The following is a 12,657-nucleotide window of genomic DNA, read 5'->3' as shown; positions in this document are numbered from 1 at the left end:
TGGATGCTCACCACTTTCTACACATGAATCCAAATTACTCCCAACCATGTCCTTCTTCACCTTATGGTTGTCACCTGCTTGCTGTAGCCTGCTGGGAGGTAACATTCAAGGTGTGTTGATAAAATAATTTGTCCTCTTTTCAGCTTCTTTTGTCTGAACCATCATGACCAAAACTGAGCCTACAAAACCACACTGACCTTGGCTTAGAAGGTCAGTTATTATGTTATCATATGAAGCATTCCTGAATAGAAGCACTCAGAAAACATTCCTGATAAAAAGGCTCAGTATGCATTTCCTGACTTCCAGGAAATTGTGTCTGTGCATATGTGTTTGAGTTTGCGTGTGTAAATGTGGCACTCAAGGATTCCCAAAGAAATCTAGATAGGTTATTTGTGCTTTTAAAGAATAGGCTGACTAGTCTGTTAAAACATGACCCAGAGTTGCAATGGTTAACTTTTTCATATAGTTTAAAAAGAAGACCGCAATAGTAGAAAAAAATTTAATTGATTGACTCTTTAATTAGAAGGAAATACATGCAACAGAAAATTGAGATAAAAAAGCAATTTTGGTATTTATAATTTTCATGAAAGGATCTTATGCTAGTGTAACATTCCCATCAGTGTTTATAAAATACATGTAATATCCATATTCTTGGTCCAGTTCTGAGGTTCATCAAAGCCTTCCCATATTGCACATTGTATTTATCTGCCCAGTTTCATTTTTTGCAATGTGCTACTTACCCAAACCAGATGAAATTCCTGGTGCGCTGCTGCCTCTCAATAAATCTGCAAAGCTTCCATATATTGTCTGTGCTGCAATACAGCATTCCCTCCCAAAGATAATGCTGTCCAATTCACCTGCAGTACACTAAGTTTACAGAAAGGACCACCAATACTTTTCTTTGCTACAGCATATTTAACTATTTGGAGAGGACTGTCCTTAGACTGAAACTATGTTTTAATGGGATATTTGAGATTATATCAAGAAAAGAGTAAAATAATAATAATGATGTCACTACTTTCTGGATATAAGGATGGCTTCCTCTGAGTTACCAACATGGAACCAAAGTTTCAAGGTCCATCTCATTGTGGTGATAGACTTGCTGCTAATAATAATAGTTTTTATACTTAAAACCTACTACTTTGTTGTTGTTGTTGTTGCTTAGGATGTAAAAAAACAATGGATTTAAATGAAATATAGAAAAATGATGCCTGATTTTTTTCATTATCACCGAGATCAGAAAGCTGCTTTTTACTTTGATTAGGACTTTTAACCATATAATAGGACTACCTTGCATTTATCTAGAGAAGTAAATAGATTAGAAAACTTTCACTTGCATGATCTCATATAATCCTTATGGCCTTTTTTATTTTTTTGGTTTTGTTTTTAATCACTTAGCTTCCAGAAATTTCTCTTGGGATGTATGAGATGGAAAGAAATATACCATTTTATAATCCCACAGAAGCTAAAGCACAAAGAGGTTAAATGCCTTGACAAAGATCTCAGGGCAAATAAGGTTCAGTGAGAAAAAGAGAATCATTTCTCTCTAGTCTAGATAACTTTCTCCCAAGTAGCATTCTGGTGAGATTATGTGTAGATAACTGAAGTTGGTATATATTTTCCCCATGGGATGTGCATTTTCTGCTCAGTAATCCTTTCAGGCAGGCTATTTTAGAATGCAGGTTTGAATGGTGGTGACAAAAGAAGGATCTACATATAGATATGCAGCAGGTGGAAGGGGAGGAGCTTGGGAGAACTAAGTGTGAAAACACAAAGGTAGAGAGAAAGCATATTGTTGCAAGATAAATAGAACAGTCAGTGGACTGCCTTGGGGGTTTGTTTGTTCTTGAAGTAGAAGTCTAAATCAGTCATTTCTTTAATTTCTGTTTTTTTTTGTTTCTTCATATGTGTTACTCCCAATTTGTATTGGGTTGCTAACATCACAGCACATAGCAATATATAGCAATTTTAAATGTAAATTAAGCAAACTTCTTGGGCAGATCAATAATAAATAAATCTAAAATATAAATACATAGTCTTGAAAACAAGAGACCTTCAAAATTACCAGATAATAAAAATGCTTGTGTGTATTTCAGTTTAGAAAAATAATTAAAGTAGAATTTTACTGCAAGGTAGGTAGTCTACTAGGCCATGAGAAGGATGTGATATTTTTGCATCAAACCTAAATTTTTCTTTTGATGATTTATAAGTATTCATGTGTGCCTAGAGTCTGTGTGGTTCTTCCCAGAGCATAAAGAAAGTAGAATCCTTCCCATCTCCTATTGTTTTAAATAAAATGCAATAAAAGCATTTTATACAATTCCTGATATATAGGAGCATTTTATCAATTTTAAGATAAAGTAAATGTAGTTCTAGAATGCTAAGTGAGGAAAATAAGAACTATACCAGAAGTTTGTATCATTTGTAGAAAGCTAGTGTCTACCCTGTACCCTGCCTCTGTGTCTAAATTTCAATGAAGGTTCTGCATCAATTAGAATGATATTATTGAATTGTGGATTTGTAACATCTTACATAAATTATGTAAAAATGTCTACTCCTCAATAAACCATCCATGCTACTTCCTACAGTCTGGAGAGTTTTCCTTAGAGATTTGATTTTAAGACTAAGGCAAATTTACTAAGCTGACTTTAGAGAGCTAGAGAAATCATAGCCCAAGGTACAATGTCACTGTCAACATTCTGAGTTTCCTGCAAACCCCAGGAATTTTATTTCTGAGGCATTATTTGGGTTACTGCCATTTTCTTGACAGACAGACTCGATCAGTATTATCCAGCCTCAAGAAAGCAGGTCTCCTTCGTCTCTCCTGCAGAGTCAGCTGAGCAACCCCATAGCAGTTATGTAAGACTTCAGTGTTGAAGAAAATTATTTATTCAAGCCCAATTTATTTCTTCATCTCCCTTAAATTATTTCATTTATAGAGAATGACAATGAAAATACATGAAAGATATAAGAAAATTAACACTACAATCTATATTGTGGGCAGGAGGATAAAATGGAAAAAGAATGGATATTTACTGAGCGTTCATTCATCCACTGTATGCCAGGTACTCTTCAAATATGTTTAATGCTTATGTAGGTATCAATTAGGGAAATATACCCACAATTTCTAGTCATGTTTATTTTCTTTAGCTTCAGGTATTCAAATCCTTAGGATGACTTCTGGAGTCAGAGGGAAGGGACATTGTTTTCACTCTTACAATAGGAACAAAGCTGAGAAAACTGAAAATTACTTCTTTTGATCCCATCAGATAATTAAGGTCACAGGGCAGTCAACCAATTCCAGGCACAGATGCCCATGGAGAGAAACAGGACCTGAGCATTTGTTTTCCCAGGACAGAAGTTTCCAGAGGCCTTATAAACCAGCAGGAAGATTAAGTCAGAAATGTTAATAAACTGGTTAGGGCTCAGTGTAAGCCAGCCAGAAGAGGGCAAAGACCCTGGGGACCCTGGCCTTGCTGGATTGTCCTCCTGGAGCCCCACCAGTCTCTGGGATAACCAAATTCCAGGTTCCAATTCAACTGGGAACCTGAAGGGATCATGGGATGTGGGATTTGCAGTTTTATATCCTAGAGAAGCTTGTAGAAAACCCAAGGAAGTTTCTGAATGCTGTTGCCTGGAAACCTAGCAGCCATTGCCAATATCTGCCCAGACTAATGAGGGAAAGGGGACAGGTACCACCCAACTGCTCCAAGACCCATCTCTCCTTCCTCCTCTGCATAAATTCCAGCATCATTTGTAGTGTAAATGTGTAGTTTTAAAAAGTCCAAGCATACTTTAGATCTCAAAAGCACACTTATGAGCAAATTCAGGGAAGTGTTTTTTTGAAAAAATTAAAACCAACTCTCTCACAAAGGAACTTCCTGAAACAGAATGTAGCAATAACCAACTTGAAAATTATTATGTTACTGAAATTAATTTTACTTGCCACACTTTTTGCAACTCTAAAATACGCACAGATAGCATAATTTTTTTTTCTCTTTACCTAAAACCTCTCTGTCTTCTACTGGATTACTCAGCTGTATTTTCATTACAAATGTGATTTTGAAGTCCAAACTCTTAACAGGGGAGTTCAAATGAGTACCTTTATCAAAATCAAGTATGTATACCTCTAACTTCCTGATCCCAAGAGCATCTTAAGATTGTGGTTCAGAGTAAAATGTCCTTCATATTTATCTTTGTTTTCTTTTCACTCATAACTCTGAATTTCAAGGAAGAACTAAGACTATACTTTTAAAAATAATGAAGAAAAAATCACCAAAGGAATAAAGTACATGACATATGTGATATTTAAAATAAGTTTAATGTTTTGTTCTCAGTATATTCAGGGCATTTGTCCAAATAATAGTATTATTTATGTATTGAAATTTAATTTCAGGCAGTTGCTCTTCCATTTAATTTAGCAAGTTAGAAGCTCCTGAATTAAGCCTGGCACTCTTTGTCTTCACAGGCATTGAGTTCAAAAGAAAAAGAAGATTGAATCCTTATAAGTCACTTTTAAAATTTGTTTTATTTTACTTTGCAGTATTAAGGATTGAACCCAAACTTTGAGCATGCTAAGAAAGCACTCTACCTCTGAGCTACATCCCTAGCCCTTTTAATTTTGTTTTGAGATAGGGTCTTGCTAAATTGCTCTCATTGCCTTGAATCCTCCTGCCTCAACCTCCTAAGTCCTGAGATAGATAGGCATGCACTGCTATGCCTGGCTCCTAAAAGTCAACTTTAATTAAAAATGCACATAATGTAAAGAATGATTCTGATGTATTGCTATTTTTCTCCTATTCCATCAGTCACATCTCCCAAATTTGTATTCAGTGACATCATGTTGGTAGCCTGAAATCAACTATATGGGAGCTTGTCAATTAGCAAATGCTACATCCAGAGATGTCAATGCAAATATTGCCTAGTGCATAATATCTAAGATATATATGCTTGCTTACTGCAGAAAAGCATAAAGGTGGTATTCTAAACTCATGAAGAAGCTATCAAGATGACCTTGGGGGTGTTGTAACTGGATAGTAGTTCCTCCTCTGTGGCTATGTGCTTAACCTCTTTCTGAAAATATTTTCACCCTGGTTCACAATGAGTCATAAATAAAAAAAAATTCTCATAACAAAAAAATTCTGAGATGGTCTCAAAAAATATAACTCCATCTGCAAATCCCTGGAATCTTTGAATGTATAACTTATTTGGAAAAGGATCTTTATAGATGTAATTGTTTAAAGAATTTGGGATGAGAACATCCTGGATTACCTGGGTGAGCCCTAAATCCAATCATAAATGCTCTTGGAATACAAAGGAGAAGACACAAACACAGAGGAGAAGGCAAGGTGAGGATGAAGGCAGGTTGGAGAGGTGCAGTTCCAAGCCAAAGAAACCGAGCTACCCCTGAAGACATCAGAATTGGAAAAGGCAAGGAAGTGGTCTTTCCTAGTGCACAGCGGGAATATGAACCTGATAACATTTTACTTCTGACTTCTGACATCAGAACTGTAAAAAACAACAACAAAACAAACAAACAAACAAACAAACAAAACCAAGTTGTTCTAATTCACCAGAATATAGCAATTTGTTATGGCAGACACACAGGAAATCAGGACTAGGACCCAGGGGAATTCAGATTTATTCTGATTATTTTTTTTTTAAATTTTTAAAAATTTTTTAAATTTGTTTTAACTAGTTACACATGACAGTACAATGACCTTGACATATCATACATTTGAATCACATGGGATACAGTCTCATTTTTCTGAGTATACAGGTAGCAGAATCACATTGGTCATGCATTCTCATATATACACACAGTAATAATAATGTCTGTTTCTTTAAGGCACACGCTATTCCAAGAACTACTAATTCCAAAACTATAGTAGAACCGAAATCTCGTATCCTCTACCTTGGTACTTATTTCCTCTCAAAAAGCATCCTCTCATTCATGTATTGTCAATGTGGGCATTTCATAAGAAACTTAGTTCCAGTGTCTGCTCTCCTGTGCATCTTTCACATATGGCTGAAGTGAATCATTTGATCTGGCATTTCTCCCACCCCCCTACTCAGCAAAGGCTGGCTCTTTCTAATTTGAGGTTTTCTCAGCAGCTAGGAGAGTGTGATCAATACCAAACAGTGACAATTTAAGCAACAGAGAAACATCACTTTAAAGAGGAAATGCCAAATATTATCAAATAAAAGCTGAAGAAAAGATGAGACAATAAGCCAGCAGCCACAGGACTACATGTCAGAAAAACATGAAAAGAGAAAAAAACCAAAGCAACTTCCTATTTTTGCATTTGTACACAGCTTCCTACTTGTTTTGCAGTCTCACCTCACGCCATTTTCTAAACTTGCAGGCATAATAACTGTTTGCACTCCTGCAGCCTTTAGCTAAGATTTATTTATTTATTTTGTTTGTTTTGAGGTAAGATTTATTTTCAATTGACTTGGCTATTCATACAACAGTACCAGTGACTGTGAAAAAAAAAGACGCCTTACTTTTTGACCCAGGAGATGTATTTTCTGAATGTCTTTAGTTGATTACCAAAAATCCATCTTTAAGAAGTCATATGCACGAAGATATTCATTTCCACAAAAAATAGAAAGGAAGGTACATGATCAACAATAGGGAACTTATTAAATAATCTCTAATACAGGAATTCAGTAACTACTAAGCACCCACTAAGTCAGTATTTATGAAATCAATGAAGCGACATAAAAGGGGATGGACTTTCATTGCAAAATTTGGTTCAGATGTGCACAGAAAACAATCGATGAAGTGGAAAGTCAGTCTAAGTAATTGAAAAAAATTCATAATATAAAACCATGTGTCTGATTGATGATTAATATTCACAATGTGTAAGAAACTCATGCAACTCAATATCAAAAACCAAACAAAGAAAACCAAATAACTTGATTTAAAAATGGGCAGAAGAAATAGGAATAAAATAACACTGCCCTTGAGACATCTGCATTATTTTTAAATTGAAAAATGTTCTATTTTTATCTGAAGACCCAGTTGTTATTATTTTCCCCAGGGCAACTCATTTATAAGAATATCAGCTATTTTAAGACAGATACATGATACAAATAATGAATTATTTAAATGAAAATTAGAGTAGCAACATAATTAAAAAATAAAGTAAAATAAACATATTTTTTTTAAAAAAATGGACAGAAGGAACTAAATAGAACTTTCGCCTTTTTCCAAAGAAAACCTATAAATGATCAACAGATACATGAATAGGTATTCAATATCACTCATCATCAGAGACACAGAAGTCTAAAACACAGTGGGATAGTATCTCACACCTACTAGGGTAACTATTATGAGAAAGACAAGAGGAATGAGTGTTAATGAAGGTTCTGAGAAAAGGAAACACAAGTACAATATTGGTAGAAATGTAAATTAGACAGTTGTTAGGGAAAATTGTATGAAGTTTCCTCAAACATTAGAAATGAAAGCTAGACAAAGGTAAGGGTAGGAAAGAGCAGGGGAATCCCATGAAAAAAGAAGGAGCAGAGACAGGGGATTGAGGGAGAGGGAGAGAGATGGAAAAAGAGGAAAATGGTGGATGAAGTTGACCAAATTATGCTGCATACATACACAAATACACAACAGTGAATTTCACCTTTATGGATACCTATAAAGCACTAATTTAAAAAATGTATAAATAAATAGAAGGAAGACCAGTATGTAGAGAAAGGGAAACTGGGAGGGAGGTATGGAGGGAAAGGGGAAATTACTGGGGATTGAAGTAGAGCAAATTATATTCCATGCTTGCACAATTATGCCAAAATGAACCCCCAAATTATGTATAACTATAATGCACTAATAAAAACACAACCCTCTCCAAAATTAGAAATAAACTACCCAGCATATGAACTCCCAGTGGAACTCTGTACCCATTCCTCTGTCTGACTCCTCCCTTTTATTCAAACCTGTTCATTTTTGATGCCTTATTCCAGGTCTTCTTGGCACATATTTCCAGAGAATTTCAATGGATATTAGTAAGCATCAATGTGAGAAGGAATTGAAAAATATTATGCAACTATTAGGTAATGCTATTGTTATAGGATGGCATAATGTTTAATTATGGTTAATGAAAAGGTCTCAGAACATTTAAACCTATAGTTTTCCAATTTTAAAAAAAATTAGAAAGATGTGTTCTAGAAAAAACAGATTAGTGAAAATAATACCAGTCACGGGAAGAGTTCTAGAAAGGACTATGATACCATGATGTGTTTGGCTAAGATAGGAAATATGATCACTAGAAGCAATAAGAACAGAACATTTCAAACTGATCATATTTTTGATCATCTTTGTTAGCCTAGATCTGAGAAATGCTTTTAGCAATGTACGTCTCAGAAGTCTCATGGCATCTTCTAGATGGGACTAAGAATGCTGAGCTGAATGCAAACACAGTAGGCAAATCCTCAGCTAGTGGAATATCTGCATCCAAGCATTTGATTAAAATAGAGGCCAACTTGAAGAGAAGGTTCTATAGTCATGCCATAAGTTGGACTGCTCTCTGTAACACTTTACCAGTGACTTAAATAGATTTTTGGAAGGCATTTTAATTAAACATGTCAACTAGAATAGCTGGAAAAAATTATGAAGGCTAAATAACAGATGAAATCAAGAAGTCCCAGTAAAACTAAAGTTTCAGTCAAAGAAAGTCAAAATAAATAAGCAGGCCTCAATTGATGACCTATTTCCTGTAAGATGGCACAAATGCAATATGCAATTGGAAAAAACAGTACTTTGAATTTTAAAGTTTGATCCTCTCCCGGGCTAACATGATATGCAATAAGATACTCCCTTGAGATGCCAGGTAGCAGCAGTGAGCTACAGCTCCCAGTCACCCACATGATCATGAGGAAAACAACCATTACTACACTATACTGTGTTGTCAGTGTTTTCAGGATGCTGTGTTTTCTCACTCTATCGTCTTCTATAAATTACATGAGCTATTCAACACTCTATTATAAAGTAGGCTTTGTTTGAAATGATTTAGCTTAACCATAGACTAATGTAAGCACTCTGAACATGTTTAAGATAGGCTAAATTATGCTGTTTGGTAGCTCAAGTTTATTATATAAATATATTTTCAACTACAATATTTTCAATTTTCAAAGGGTTTATCAGGATGTAACTCCATCATAAATCAAAGAGCACCTGAACAAATAAACATGAGCCTTTCCCTCAGGTTTCTAATCAGCTGGGTAAGGCACAGCTGAACAACAGTTAACATTAAAACAACAACAATCAAAGCAGACATTATGTTGGCTGCACCACCAATTTGAGCCATGCAGTCACGGGAATGCAAAGCACATTTTTTAGGGTGATTTAAAGATATATGGGGCCATTTGACTGTCAGCAAGTACATTTTTTTTTCTTGAGCTTACTGGACTACAGTTTGAAAGGCATTTTATGTTCCAGATACCATGATTTGATGGGGGGAATAAATTATCTGAAGGCTAAGCAAGGGACTGTTACCAAAAAGGTAAGTATGTGGAAACCCAGGCAAAGGAAGGACATATTGAAAAAATAGGGTATCTGCCTTATGTGTTTGCTTTTTATCATTGTTACCAAGTTAATTTTGGGCTTACGATCAGAGGTTCAGTTCATGGTCAAGTGACTCCATTGCTCTAGGCATGAGATGAGTAAGAACATGATGGTAGAAGGGCAGAGGAAAGCAGCTCATAACAACCAGGAAGCTGACAGAGCTTAAATGCAAGGAGCCAGGGATAATCTGTTGAGGGCACATTCCCAGTGAACTATTTCCTCTAGCCATGCCCTACCTCCCTGTAGTTACCACCCATTAATCTATTTAGATTATTAAACTACCGGTTAGGTTACAGCTTTCATTATCTAATCATTTTACCTCTGCATTCTTGCAGGGTCTCCAACATGAGCTTTCCAGGGACACCCGATATTCAAGCCAAAACACTTTAGAAAAGACACAATTATAGAAGTACCTACAGCCATATGCTTAACAAGCTCTCAGATGGAAAGAGGACAGGACCAGCCAGGTGAAAATTATAGAAAGGCTGATTTCAGCTGAGTATAGGGAAGAACATGCTAATCATTCACTTGATCCCCACAAAGAATGTGTTCTCTTGAGCAAGATGTACCTTCCTGGAAGTTTTCAGGCAGATAGTGGACCATATTCTTTGAGGTTTGTTATACATGGGGATGCCTGCATTTTGTAGGTGTATGAATTAAGATAAGAGAAATAACAGATGCTTCCCTTATAATTCTCTTCTCTCCCCATAACTGGATATACACATCTTCAGTAAGCGTGGGCTGCATATGGACAGATAGCGTTACTGAAAAATGACAGGTGGTTTGACAAAGTATTTCACAAGTTGTGAGCAATTGATGAAGGTTTGTAAACAATGATTTGATATAGTGTAGGAGCCAGAAATGCTAGAATGATAAAGTGATATTGTCACAAAAAGAATTGTTTTCTGCTGAAGAGCATTGAATATTGTGTGTTTGTCATTAACAGATTCTCTCTCTTTGCATAGGTACAGGAGCATACTGTAGTCATTATCAAATTCAAAACATGAAAATCAAAAAGGGGCCAGCAATCTGAATTACGCCCAGAATTGGTGCTAAAATCAATTGCCCAAAAAACTTAAGAAGGAATCTTTCAGACTTTCAATTTATTTCTCACATCTCACAGCATTTTAGAGTTCCATTTAATATAAGAAAGACGAGTAAAGGATGCCACCATTGGATACAGAACAGATCCTGGTGTAACTAATACTGTCTTCTTTAAAATTGCTTACAATTTCAAATATGTGAAATTCAATAACTTCACATCAATTTACCCTTGATCTTCACTCAAATTAAATCTAACATATCCATTCTAAAATATGACATCTGAAAAAAAATATGACATCTGTCATTTGGAAATATAAGTAATGACAAAATAAATATTTATTATCTTTTTAATATTTCTATCTTCAATAAAAATTGCCCACAGCAAAGATATACGCAAAGATCAGCAGAAAGAGATTAAAATCAATTTTAAGGTCACTAAACATTTGAAACATTTTAAAATAATAACTTTTTAGGAATCTGGAGTTCACCAACTTTGAATTATAATCATGCCAAAGTTAAGGTTCAATTTTGCACTCTAAAAAGGTTCAATTAGAACATCAGGGTATTATTGAAAACATAATTGCTATCTTAAAATATTAATGCAGGTGAAAAGATAGTACTAATTATAATATAAATTTGTCATTCCTTGTAACATTGGTTAGTTGGTTGATGTTGAAGGGAATAGCACTAGAAATTCATGAAATTTTGGAACTGGAAGACAAAAGATTAACTTAGAATATTTTTTAGCCTTTAGATTTGGGAACTGAGACTAAAGAGGTCCAACTCCTGCCAGGCTCAAGAACCTGGCCTATGGGGCCAAGTCTGGAACCCAGACACTGTCACTATCAGGTGTCTTCATATTTTTTATATTCAGAGGGTAAGTGAGGTTGGGAGTAAATAAAATCTGGAGAAGCTATAAGGAGTGCTTGGTTTACGCAATGAGCTACATAAATCCCTGTCCTTCTTCCACTGGGCAGCCCATTAAGCATGTCATCATAGCTGTCACACTGCTTCTCTAACCATGTCTTTTCAAAGCCAAACACCTTAATTTTTTTTCCAATGTGCCCCTCATTTGCTCATGATTTTATACAGCTATCTTTCTGGAATTTCTAGGGAGATGTGGGAAAATCAAAGGTATAACCGCTTCTCTTACAGAACTAGTCTGTTGGAGCTCAGAATGTAAGCCAGCAAACCTAAAAATCAATGGAAACTCAAATCACAGATCGAGACACTAATACAGGAAGTAAAAGGGCATGACTGGTTGCTTGTCAATATGTACACCACGAATGTTTCCAGAACCCTGAGCAAAGATGAGGAGGTGTAAGGATGTTCTTCCAAGAAAGTGGAAATTGAATTGGATATGAAGAATGGGTGGAATTTAGCAGAAAAAAAAACAGGAAAGTCAAGATTACAGAAGATGAAACTGTATGAATAAATATAAATCATGTTCATGTCTGTAAAGTATTCCCCAAATACATGAAAATGTTATCATTTCTATTATATAAGGGTGATTTTCATTGTCAGTGAAAGCAATTATGCATTTATTTTCTGTTCTGCTTGAGTGCAGGGGGAATCAAACAAACTGGGAACCATTAATTCAATGTTTTACTTATTGATACTTTTACCCTTTATGTAATATATAATATATAATATAATATAACATATATTACACACACACACACACCCCATATAAACTGCTGAGAGAAAATACAAGAGTAAAATTTATACTATATACAGGAGTATGCTACACTTTCAGTCTGTGCTTATTCATTCATCCCATGAGTTTAATTGAGCTTCTGGTATGTCACAGTCATTAAACAGGTAACAGTGGATAATATTCCACTGAGGGAATATAGATAACAAATAAACAAGCAAATAAATGGTATATGATGCACGCCATAGCAAAATCTAAACCAGCAAATGTGATAGAGGACATGATGCGTGTGGGTGCTGCTATGCCAGAGTCTTCATGAAAGCTCTTTCAAATAGGACAACATTTGAGTAGAGACATGAGCAAAATGAGGAAGGAAGCTGTA

This window comes from Urocitellus parryii, chromosome 5, assembly GCF_045843805.1.
Source record: "Urocitellus parryii isolate mUroPar1 chromosome 5, mUroPar1.hap1, whole genome shotgun sequence".
Taxonomy (NCBI): domain Eukaryota; kingdom Metazoa; phylum Chordata; class Mammalia; order Rodentia; family Sciuridae; genus Urocitellus; species Urocitellus parryii.
This window is presented reverse-complemented; position numbering follows the sequence as displayed.